This window comes from Talpa occidentalis, unplaced genomic scaffold (assembly GCF_014898055.3).
Source record: "Talpa occidentalis isolate TD23 unplaced genomic scaffold, MPIMG_talOcc4v2.1 talOcc4.8, whole genome shotgun sequence".
In the NCBI taxonomy this organism is placed as follows: Eukaryota; Metazoa; Chordata; class Mammalia; order Eulipotyphla; family Talpidae; genus Talpa; species Talpa occidentalis.
Genome location: NW_023605194.1, coordinates 77,706,366 through 77,719,242, shown reverse-complemented (window position 1 = coordinate 77,719,242; position 12,877 = coordinate 77,706,366).

Here is a 12,877-nt window from a genome sequence, read left to right as displayed (position 1 = left end):
ATGAATGGACAACTGTGAACCAACTCTAAGTTACACGAAAGAGATTTTTGATCTCTTATTATTACACTGAGATGCGCCTTTCTTTTCAAATCTTGTCCACAGCTGACGACAGAGAAAGTCACTTAACCTCAGGTTATGGAAATAGCAGATGAGATGAGAATGTTACTTGCTGGGAAGAGTGATAATGAAGGAAATTACATCATGTATGCAAGGGCTTAGAGTAGAGCCTGGCACCAGGTTAATATGAGTAAATATAAGCACTAAAATGCATACCCTAAAACAACTCCCCCCAAATACTGAAGAGCTCCATCGAGGCCAGAGCTGAGGAACTGGAATCATGCATTTTTGGGCTCATCATCATAATGACATATTTTATGAAGAATGAGGATTATGATTTAATCCCTAGAAATAAACATGAGATGAAATAATGAGACTTGTTATAATGAACTCACTGTATTCGATTAAAAATCATAACACAAGAAGGTAGAAGGGAGGAGAAAAGGAGGGAGAGTGGGAGGAAATCAGAAGAGAGCAAGGAAATGCTATCTCCATGGGAAGGTTGAAAGGGTCAGTACTAATCTCCATTTTGATCCAATTTGATTAATTTTATGGACTTCAGACTTTGTATGCATTTTGAAAGGAGACAAGAGAAAGGAATGTAGAAAATACAGGTTTATCAAGCACAAGGGCCCTAGGTTGAGCAGCCTGAAGGAACCCCATTTCATTCCAAGCCTCAGTTGCTATCAATGACTAGCCCCCCCCCTTAGGAAATACAGCACCCTCTCAGCACCCCAAAGCAGATGACTGTCTCAGAGCTCTGCTAGCCTATTTAGGCAGATGGGTGCTTTGTTACCTGACAATACAGCAGCTGTCTAAAATGCCGTTGAGAGATTATACTTCCAAACTTAAATGTTTTTGTTAAAGAATGGCAAATCAACAAAATTTTGATGAAAAAAATAAAATGCCCTTTATTTTCAAACCTATATTCAAATTTGACTCATTTAAATAATAGTAAAATCATACAATTGATGCCCACTGAAGTGATTCTACCTCCCTGAGCCTTGGCTTCTGTACCTGTAAAATTGACAACTGCTAGAAAAATCAAATTAGATAATACATGCTCAGTGACTTGCAAAAGGTGACAACTTCCTGTACTAAAATTAAATTGGTATATGTTTTGATAATATAAAGTTAACTGTCAACTGTTTATGAGAATTAAAATAGATAAATGTGTATGAAAATTGCAAGCACATTGCTCGGGACATAAAGACTAAATGTGAACTAAATCAGAAATGATTGTGTTTCAGTCATCTACAATATATTATATTGATAATTTTTTTCCCGGTTTCAGACCTCATTTGTCCCTCGCTGCAAATGTTCCTTCGTTTAAGCCCTATTTAGCTCAGTTCTCAGAGAAAGAGGAGTTTGTCTATTACTCACAGTCAGTCCTGTATCCTGGGTTCAGCTCCTCCATCTCCCCAGGGATCCCCGTACATCAAATCCCCCGTTTCCCCTCTCTTTTCAGCATCTCTTTCATGTAAGAAAAAAATGAGAAAAGATGCCCACAGTCCCACCCCAACTCACTTCTTGCCCTTTGGCTTCTGTTAGCTCTTCATCCATCTTCATACCCAGGCTTCCCTTAGAGAGGAGTGTAGCAGGTGTAGAGGGCCTGAGAGCCATCTAGGATTCATGTGCTAGAGACTGCATCAGTCGTGGGTGATAGCCTGCACAGCTGGAGTGGTATAAGCCAGGTGAACCCCGACTGCCTCCTAAAGAAGATGCTGAATAGTTCAAACTGTGACTAAAAACCATCAGGGGGAAAGGTCCATGGCAGATGTCCAACTGGATAAATGAAAGCAATGGCTGGAGCTTTTGCAGCTATTTTGGACCATGAAGGCAAAGGTCACACCCTAAGGATGAAGGAGTAGGAATTGAAAGGAAACTGCATACTGAAAACAGAAGAGCTCCATATCAAGTCATGGATTGCTATTTCCTGACTGCTCTTATATAGCTAGAAATAAACTTTGTTTTAAAAGCCCCTTAACTGGGTTGTCTGTTTATGCAGCCTAATTCAAATAATTACCTACAAAACAAGAGTCAAACAGACTTAAAAAAAAAAACTGGTTGGTCCTTGCTCACCCTTCCACGTCATCTCATACACAACCTTTCACCCCTGACCTCTTGCAATTTATTCTCACTCATTTAAAACCACATAGTTCTCTCTGAATACACTTTTGTGTCTTTGCATGTGCTTCTTAGTGCTCGTGGACCTGTTGGGAGCAGATGCCTTCAGCCTACTTCTCTCCTCCTTGAACTGCAGCCTCTCCAAAGACTCCCATCCAGGCAAAGCAGTTTTTTAGAAGTTCCAGAACATGAAACAGACAACAGATGAACTCTTAACTTGAGCAAAACTTGACCCAAATAACCCAGTTATTTTAAAAATAAAAAGTATTTTTTAATCCACCAGAGGGAGACAAACTGAAAGAAAACGCATAGAAAGAGATCAGAAGTTAAGCAAACACATTTGAAGCCTGCCAGATTATGCTAACGTTTAAAGAATTATGATTAACTCAAGCCAATAGTCTCAGGATGCAAACCTATTATTAAATTATTAAAGGTGGGACACATTTTCTGCTTTGTAGACATTTGCATTTAGATCCATGGAGGGGAGGAGGGAGGGTTCCAGAACAAAAATGTACAGTAGTTTTATGGAAATTCATAATTTAAAAATTCAAAGAACAAAGCCCAAGTTGAGGCAGAAGGACTAGAGCACATCACCTGAATTCCAGCGGCTGCGACGTCACCTCTTGATGGTGACCTCGTAAGTCTCAGTGCAGCCTCCTCACCTGTGAAATGGAATTACTGGCTCAATAGATGCACCTAGCAGTGAGTCCCTTCTTTGTGCAAGATACATACATTATCTCATTTGATCTCCATAACCCTATACAGTAAGTAGTATTTATGTGCTAGTGCTGCTTTACCGAGGAGGGAAACCAAGTTTTCGACCAAGTGTCTGATATTATACACCTATTAAGTCACAGACCCATGTTCAGGACTCGGAAACTGGGCACAGTGGCCTCTGCTCCTACCCATTACTGCTGTGCTTCCAGAGACTGGTGCTCAAGTTTCTGTGACTTTATAAGATGCCCAAGAGTTAAACATATAGGTTGTTTAAAATCTGCCCATTTTTTTTTCTTCCTAAATTCTAATACATGTCAGGCCAAGAGTCTCGGGAGTATGCACTATAATTTGTTTGTAGCTTTTGATCTGGATGATGAATGACATCTTTATGTATTCAATTGTGACCGCTGAGTGACACAATCTAAATACATTTAGCAATACTGCCAGTAATTTAAAAAGAAGTAATTACATGAAGCTAGTAATCCCTTTTTAATAAAAAAAGAAAAGAACTCTGGGATTAGCAAACGTTCCAGAGCTCTTTTCTCTTTGAATCATGCTGATTTCATTCCAGAGAAGATTAGTAAAATTTAAAAACCACCATCAGCCCCTAAGCCTACTGGGTAGCCTATTTTTACTTGAAGGAAGCACTAGGGTGCACCTCAGAACAAATTTTTTTACAAAGATGGAATTTGACCTTCATCAAGGGTCACCTTCCCAACAGTACTTTGCTTATAGGGCCCATGGTCATTTTTATGTACCTTTGAAAATTTTACTGACTCTTTCATGTAGAATACTAGCTGTTTATCTAAGAGGAGAATGAAAGAGTTTCAGTTCGCTTTTCATTCGCCTGTCTGCACGTTTAAAAAGAGCTATTAGATGGTCTTGGTCAGGATGCTGAATGTGTAGGAATCACACAAATGTCTATGCTAGTCCCCAATTTTTAATAATTGCGTATTTTTTGATACCTTTCAATAAAAGTAGTTTCTACTGGAATTGTCTAGAATGCTGCACACTTAGTTGTTCTTTTTTTTTTTTTTTTTTTCAAAGGTAAACTCACCGTCTTTTTTTTTTTTTTTAATTTATTTATTTATTTATACAAGCACTGGGTACAATCAGAAGCGGGAGGGTGAGAGGATTCACCAGAGCCAGAGCGGGGAGCAGAGCAGGCAGAAGGAACGAAGTACACTGCTGAGGGGAGCAGCGGGCGGGCGGCAGGAGAGGTCTGCGCGCCATGTGGGACCCTCCTCCGGTGCCTGGGAGCAGCCGGGGATCGAACCGGCGCTGCAGAGGCTGCAGGCAGCTTCGCAACCCAGCGCTCAACCACTGCGCCACCGGGGAGGCCCCACACTTAGTTGTTCTTAACAGCATTTTTTAGTTTGTATTCTCATAGAAATCCGTTTTCTCATTTAAAAAACATAAGGGCTTTGTACTGTTATTATTTTTTTACACTCATGTCTTATTTGGTTCCCCTATATTCCTGCTATAAGTATAGGGTAACCAAATAAGTGTAAAAAAATAATAACAGTACAAAGCACAACAAAGCAAAAACAAACAATTACAAATCAGAGACATACTGCAGGGGAGGAGGAGGGAGAGGGATGAGAGGGAGGAATGAGCACAGAGGACTGAGGTGATGGTGCCAGGTACATTGGTGAAGGAAACTCTATGGGGACTACACCTGAGGGGGTGGGGGAAGCAAATATTGTTTAAAAATGAACAATGATGTAAAAAATAAAAAAAAATAAAAATTAAAAATAAATAAAATAAAAAACATAAGGGGGGGGGTCTCCCTGGTGGTGCAAGGGGTTAAGACAGCACTGTGAAGCTGTCCTCAGCTTCTGCAGCACAAGTTCGATGCCCAGCCGGCCAGGGAGCTGACCCACATGGCGCAGCAGACCTTCCTGTCTCACCTGCTGCTCCCCTCAGCAGTGTATTTCAGTCAGTCTGCCTGTTCTGTTCCCTAATCTGTCCTTGGTGAATTCTCTCACCCACCCCCACCTCTGGCCTGTACCCCAGTTCTTGTATGCATAAATAAATATTTTAAAAAATGAAATAAAATAAAATAAATAGGGCCTCCCCGGTGGCACAGCGGTTGAGCGCTGGGTTGCGAAGCTGCCCACAGCCTCTGCAGCGCCGGTTCGATCCCCGGCTGCTCCCGGCCACAGGAGGAGGGTCCCACATGACGCACAGACCTCTCCTGCCGTCCGCTGCTCCCCTCAGAAGTGTCTTCGGTCCTTCTACCTGCTCTGCTTCCAGCTCTGGCTTGGTGAATTCTCTCACCCTCCCACGCTTCTGACTGTACCCAGTGCTTATATAAATAAATAAATAAATATTTTAAAAAATAATAATCATCTTTAAAAAAAAATAAATAAATAGAAAACAAAAGGGGCCTCCCTGGTGGCCTAGGGGTTAAGTCTCAGGGCTATCACTGCTATGACCTGACTTCGATTCCTCCCCGCCAGGAGCTAACCCACATAACAGCACAACAGACCCCTCCTGTCTCGCCTGCTGCTCCCCTTAGAAGTGTATTTTAGTAAATCTGCCAGTTCTGCTACCCACTCTGTCTCTGGAGAATCCTTTCACTCCTTGCACCTTTGGCCTACCCTCCAGTTTTTCTTTTTTTTTTTTTTTTAAAGAATTTTTTTTTTTTTTTAAAGATTTATTTATTTATTTATTTATTTATTTATTTATATAAGCACTGGGTACAGTCAGAAGCACGGGAGGGTGAGAGAATTCACCAGAGTCAGAGCGGGGAGCAGAGCAGGCAGACAGACGAAATACACTGCTGAGGGGAGCAGCGGGTGGCAGGAGAGGTCTGCGCGCCATGTGGGACCCTCCTCTGGTGGCTGGGGAGCAGCCGGGGATCGAACTGGTGCTGCAGAGGCTGCAGGCAGTTTCGCAACCCAGTGCTCAACCGCTGCGCCACCGGGGAGGCCCCCCTCCAGTTTTTCTATGCAAAAATAAAATAAATAAAATAAACATAAGCATTAAGAAATTGTGCCAGTGGGACTCCCCTGGTGGCACAGTGGTTGAGCGCTGGGCTGCAAAGCTGCCCGTGGCCTCTGCAGCGCCGGTTCGATCACCGGCCACAGGCGAGGGTCCCACATGGCGCGCAGACCTCTCCTGCCGTGCCCGCTGCTCCCCTCAGCAGTGTACTTCGTCAGTCTGCCTGTTCTCTTCCCCGCTCTGGCTCTGGTGAATTCTCTCACGCTCCCGCACTTCTGACTGTACCCAGTGCTTGTATAAATAAACAAATAAATCTTTTTTTAAAAAAATTGTGCCAGGTGATTGCTTCTCATATTTGCAGTTTTGAAAGGGCAGCTGCCACATAAGAAGCTGCCCAGATTGAAAGAATTGTACTTTAGATCAGCATTCCCAGAGAGGAGAAAGGGAGTATTTCTCCAGCCCTGTAGATTCATGAATAATTGCACACCCATCCACATGCCTTTACCCGTTTGCATAAGGCTTAATTTTTTTTGTTTTGCTTTGGTTTAAACCACAGTCTGTTCTCTGACTCACCCAGGACAAAAAGAAATCCATCACCAGAAAGCTCTACATTTGTTTTCTTTTTTCAGATACAATGATTTGGGGCCTAACAGGGAGTTTAGTGTTCTAGCAGGATGTAGGTTTTCTGTCTCCTCCAGCACACAGGAGTGAACAAGGGATGCAGTTGGGATGTGTCTTCACAAGCCCTGGTGCAGGTTTCTATGACTTAATGAGTTTAATTCATAGGAAATTAAGCCCAAAGAATTAGTCTTGTTCATTGTGTCCTTTCTTTCTCCCAGCTGCATTTGTTATCAATTAAATTTCTGCACCACAACCTTCCACTGGTCCCAAACATCCACTCTAATAGACAACAGAGCCTCAGAAAAGAAAATGAAAACAAGCTTCTTTTTATCTGTTTGCTCCTCATGCCTGAAATTTAACAAGGAGAAAGCAAATAATTACCCTGGAAATCTGCTCGACTATTTGGATATAATGTAAGATACCTGCAAATTTTAAATCTTCTAGGAGCCATAGTAAGAAAAGTAAAAAGAAAAGGGTAATTCATTGTCTTAACATTTTGTTGAGCCCAACACATCAAAATATCATTTCAACACATAATAAACATTAAAATTATTAATGCGATGTTTTACATTGTATTCAGACATCCAGTGTGCATTCATACTTACAGGACCAGCCACACTTCAAGAGGCCAAAAGCCCTATTTCTGGCCAGTGAGGGAACGCTCTCTCTTGCTCTTGTATTACGACACAGGACTGGAAAAACGGGGGATAGGGGTGGGGGAGGTGTTTTTTATTTATTTATTTATGCATTTATGTATTATTTTTCTTCTGATTACTATCTGTGGAGATCCCTCAAAACATTAGCAGATAGGCCTCCCTGGTGGCGCAAGGGGTTAAGACGCAGCCTACAAAGCTATCTGCAGCCACTGCAAGATGAGTCTGATCAACGGCCAGGTAGCTGCCCACATGGCGCGGCCCACCTCTCCTGTCTCGCCCGCTGCTCCCCTCAGCAATGTATTTCTGTCAGTCTGTCCGTTCTGTTCTCCACTCTGTCTATGGCGAATCCTCTCACCCTCACACCTCTGGCCTGTATCCCAATTCTAGTATGCATAAATAAATCTTTAAAAAAAAACATCAGGAGGGGGGTTCAAATTTATTTTAGTCAATCATTTTTAGCTGGAGGAAAAGGGACAAGGTTCTAAATTCCTGATCTCTCTGGCCTCACCCTCCAGAGCCTCTTCTCCTCTAGGTGGGCCATGGAGGCTCTGCTGATGGTCTTTGGGTGGTTTGAGGCTGTGCCTGATTTCATGAAGCCATAGCCTTCTCTGAGTTCATACATACCTGACTCTGCTCAATTCATGCTAACTTCAAAATTATTCCCCTTTCTTTTTCTCAGCTTAATCCTCTGCTTGCTTTCTGTGACTTAGAAGACTTATTTCAGAGAGATACAACAAAGAAAATACCATGTCAGCAAAAGTGAGGACACGAGCATAAAAGAATTGTGGGGACACCTACTGAAACTTGGAACTCCTGAGCCAAAGTTAAGAAGTTCTTCTTGTACTCAGCTCAAAAGAGAGTTGAAAACTCCTTTAAAAAGAATATATTATACTAAGTTCCTGCACCCCAGACTAAACTTTCCTTTTGCTTCTTTGCTCTTTTATAAATAGAATGCTCAGTTTTGGGGTAACTGCAAGTCCAGGATTGCACCATTGATTTTAAATGAGCTATGAGAAACTCATTTACCCAGAGGACCCGTTACTTCCTTAGCCCTATGAGGAAATACTGTTTGCAACCAGACTCTTGATGATATTTTTATCTAGCCCTAGGACTCCTCATTATCTTCGCAATTCTATCTATTCAGGCTCTATTTAAATGTACTATGCATTCTACCTTAATGCAAGATCTTCCTGCTTTGTGAGAATGAATTTCATTAGCCTCATTTCTGCCTATTTCCCTAAACAGTTTAAATCTTTAGTAATCTGGCCCATTCCTGGAATGTACAACTGATCCTCCATCACTGGTTAATCTGTAAGCTTACTTCTTACCGGAGGACACAATGAACTCAATTCTCCCTTTGTATTAAAGATACCCTGGCATGGGGTCATTAGAATGCTATACCAGCAACAGGGGCCTGTTATTTTCTAAAGTGTTGGCTGAGCTTCTGAATGTGGAGTGCATGATCCTAGACCCTCTGAGCTGGCTCCCTTAATCCTCCCACTTTGCGCCTTGGACTTGTAAGGAGGGAGGTTGGTGTTCACATTCATAGACAAAGTTTTCTCTGATGTCCTGTCTCACTGCCCCGCTGTAACCCTGGGCTGTGGCAAAAGTTTCATTTCTGCTTCCATGTCTAGGGAGGGGAGCATTTCTGATAAAGAAATGAAACAGGCAGGATGTGGGGGATTCCCTTTCTCCTCACAGTCCCTCTGGCTCCCTCCAGATACTTCCCTCTCCTGGCCCCTGATTGTATTCAGGAACTGCTGGCCTGAAGGGCCACTAGTTCCCTCTCTTAACATCAGTTATGACTGAGTGAGATGGCGCCTCTGGCCTGGGTGGTTTTGCCTCTTTTACACGTTAGGAGTGAAGTTCTAAAGATTCACCGCTGACCGGCTGCAGGGACTTGGGTAAGTTAATTCACTTGCCTGTGCCTCAGTTTTCCTATGTGTGAAATGGACACAATAACAGAACCTGCTACATTGGGTGGTTGTGAGAATGAACTAAGATAACACATGGGCCTTTTGGCGTTCAATATTATTATTTCATTCTTTTTGATACCTGAAATCCCACTACCCACAATTTATCCAAATAGGACATTTAAGTGTTCCCACAAGAAAAAAAGAAAATCCGGGAAAAAATAACAAAGTAAGCCATTTAACCCCAAATGTTTGTGTTGACTCATCCAAGTCCTTCTGTGTGAGCTAGAGCCAGTTTCAATCGGAGGGAGCTGGCACAATGGCTGTGGGCACTGGTGCTAATGAGGAAACACAGGAAAGGAGGAAGAGACATGGGTTTGCACAGTTGGGCAGCATCAGGGGAACACAGGAGGAGAAGGACCCCAGCGGTGCTGCAGGAAAAAGAGGTGAGCATGGAGCGAGGAGAGGCAACTGTCCTGTGACCTCTGCTCCCACCCACCAGCAAGGCTGTAAAATGTACAGAGAAATGGTCACAGCTCTTGTAAAGCCAGGGTCCCTGCAGCCCAGTCTCCCTCCCTTCTCAGATGTTCCAGTGGGACAAGGCAGTGGGTGCATGACCACATCTTTCTCTAGCTGGCTTTAGAGTGAGCTCAGCAACAGTAGCTGCAAGGAAACCTAAATAAAGGGCCCAAAGGGTCTTCCACTTCACCCTCCACCAAAAATAAACAGGGACAGGGTAAGAACAACATGGCACATGTCTGCTGGGATTCCCAATGCAACTGCACTTCTTTTGAAACAGAAACTGTATGTCAGACTGCCAACCTGCATCCAGCAGTGTCACTGCTGGAACAGGCTCTGGCACAAGACATCTTTGGATGAATGAAAGAACCAATAACTCTCAAGACAAGTATGTAATTTGTCACAATAATCACAGAATAGAGTAAGCCTTGAACTTCATGTTCTTAGGAACTCGGAAAACAGTTCTTCTGGATTCATTTGGTTTTGAATAATGCTTATTAAGAAACATTTTAGGGGCCTCCCTGGTGGCGCAAGGGGTTAAGCACAGCACTGTGAGGCTATCTGCAGCCACTGCAGCATGAATTTGATCCATGGCTGGCCAGGGAGCTACACACGTGGCACAGCAGACCTTTTCTCTCACCTGCTGCTCCCCGCAGCAGTGTATTTCAATCGATCTGCCTGTTCTGTTCCCCACTTTATCTGGTGAATCCTCTCACCCTTCCCACCTCTGGTCTGTACCCCAGTTCTTGTATGCATAAATAAATAAATCTTTTTTTTAAAAAAGAAACATTTTATTTCCTTGCATATAGCTACTGGTGTCTGAATTCTAGTTTTTTTCCAGTGTGCAATGAGCCTCTGTTCTTGAAATTCATGCATTATACATATAGACTGGATTTTCTTTTCTTGGGTATTGTTTTCCTTTTAAAATGATTTATTATCCTTAGAACAAAAATGTTTTGTGCATTATTTTTAATATTTTTATTTTTAGAATTCTCATTATATACCTGGGATTTTTTTTTTTAAAGATTTATTTTATTTATGCAAGAACGGGGGTACAGGCCAGATGTGCAAGAGGGTGAGAGGATTCACCAGAGACAGAGCGGGGAACAGAGCAGTCAGACTGATGAAATACACTGCTGAGGGGAGCAGTGGGCATGACAGGAGAGGTCTGCTGTGCCATGTGGGTTGCTCCGAGGCTGGCGGGGATCGAACCAGCACTGCAGAGGCTGTGAACAGCTTCACAGCGTTGCGCTCAACCCGCCTGGACCACCAGGGAGGCCCCTGGGTTTTTTTTTTTTTTAAATGCAATAATGCATGAAGCAGTAATAAAAAAAAGAGCACAAGTTTTAAAATCCTATAAGACCTTGGTTTAAATCCATGCTTCACTGTACTAGGTATGTGATCTTAGAGAAGTTACCTAATCCCTTTGTGCTTCAGGTTGTTCTTCTATTAAATGGGATAATAATAGTTCCCAGCACAGGGAGTTGTAAGAATGGGGTTATGGGTTAATGACTATCAAACAGTAAATGTGACTTCCTTTTTTTGACCTCCACAAGGATTTCCATAGTAGTTAGGTTTCTGTTGCCATAAATCTGTGTAATAACTCCCAAATTTCAGTGACTTTAGTAACAAGTGGTTGGGTGACGACTACTTCAGGCTACTGTGGAGTCTGCTCCTGGGTTGTCTCTTTCTGGGACCGGTTAAGGGGCAGTGGCTACGCAGTAAGCACCTCTCACGGTGAACGGCAGGTTCACCAGTGGGCAAACCACACACCATGCAAGCTCATTTCAAACCTCAGCTCTTGTCCCATCTACTCTCATTCCATTGGCCAAAGTAAACCACAGGCTGAGCCCTCAGCCAATGGCACAGGAAGGTCTAATTCTTTCCAAGTGGGAGGGGAGAGACATGGCTATTTGCTAAACAACAATCTAATTGATCACAGCTACGAATTTAATCTCCATAAATTTCTGAATTATATGTCAGCAAACAAAGAGAACTAAACACCTAGATTGAGTTTCCATAACTATTCTCTTCCTAACAGCCTCGGCGAAAAAGTCAATCACAAATACATATTAAAATATAATTTGTTGATAAGCATTGATTTTTAAGTAAGAGTTTTGTCAGCTGTAAAGCAGAGAACAAATATGAAAGAATTATTTTTTCATCTGATTTATCTCATGACAGTCATTCAATTTTAAGGCTACACTCTATACATTGACAAGAATTACAGAATAAATAACTTTTAAAATGGAGTAGTATTACTATAAGTGATTTATAATGTTTTAACATTTTGTGTTTTAATAATATATAAATGTTTTATAAAGGAAGTTTTATTATGAGTTTACAGTATAGAAATACTTTTCTAAGCACTCTGTGCTGTGCTGGGGAGCTCTGGAGACCCACATGCAGGCAGGATGACATCCGGGAAGAAGACAAACCCACACTGCCATCACTAGGGGGAATTGAGAGGGGAACAAAGAAGTGTTTAGCCATCTGGTCTGTCTGGTTCCAAATGTTTTTGTTTTGTCTCTAAATAATGGAGATGGTTCCTGCTTTGAGAAGAATTGGGAACACCCCACTTCTTCCCTGGCAATGGGAAGGAACTCATGTGTCGTCCTATCTGTGCCAAAGCTCCCTGCGGGAAAGGCTCTGGGCACAAATGTTACAGCTAGACTGGTTCTAGCTGATTCCTGGTTCTGCCTTACCTCAGGCACCTCAGGGAGCCCTCTGAACAAGTGTAATGTCAATTAAAAGTAGCACTCTAGGGGCCTCCCTGGTGGCGCAGCGGTTGAGCACTGGGCTGTGAAGCTGCCCGTAGCCTCTGCAGCACCGGTTCAATCCCCAGCCTCTGGGCAAGGGTCCCACATGGTGCCCAGACCTCTCCGGCCACCCGCTGCTCCCCTCAGCAGTGTACCTTGTCAGTCTGCCTGTTCTGCTCCCTGCTCTGGCTCTGGTGAATTCTCTCACCCTCCCGTGCTTCTGACTATACCCAGTGCTTGTATAAATAAATAAATCTTTAAAAAAAAAAAATCATTGCTATAAAAAAAAAAGTAGCACTCTACTCCTTGGATGCTTAGGTAAGTCTGGTAAAAAAGGACAATTGTGGGGAAAGATGTGGTGAAGACAAAGTTGGGTTTTAGTGGTGAACTTAATATAGTACGACACATGTTGATTTTTAATACTACACACCAAAAATACATAAAATGTTACAATGCACTATTACAGAAAGAAAGAAAGAAAGAAAGAAGAAAAGGAAGGAAGGGAAGGAGGGAAGGAGGGAGGGAGGGAGGGAGGGAGGGAAAAATAAATACGACTGCCTGA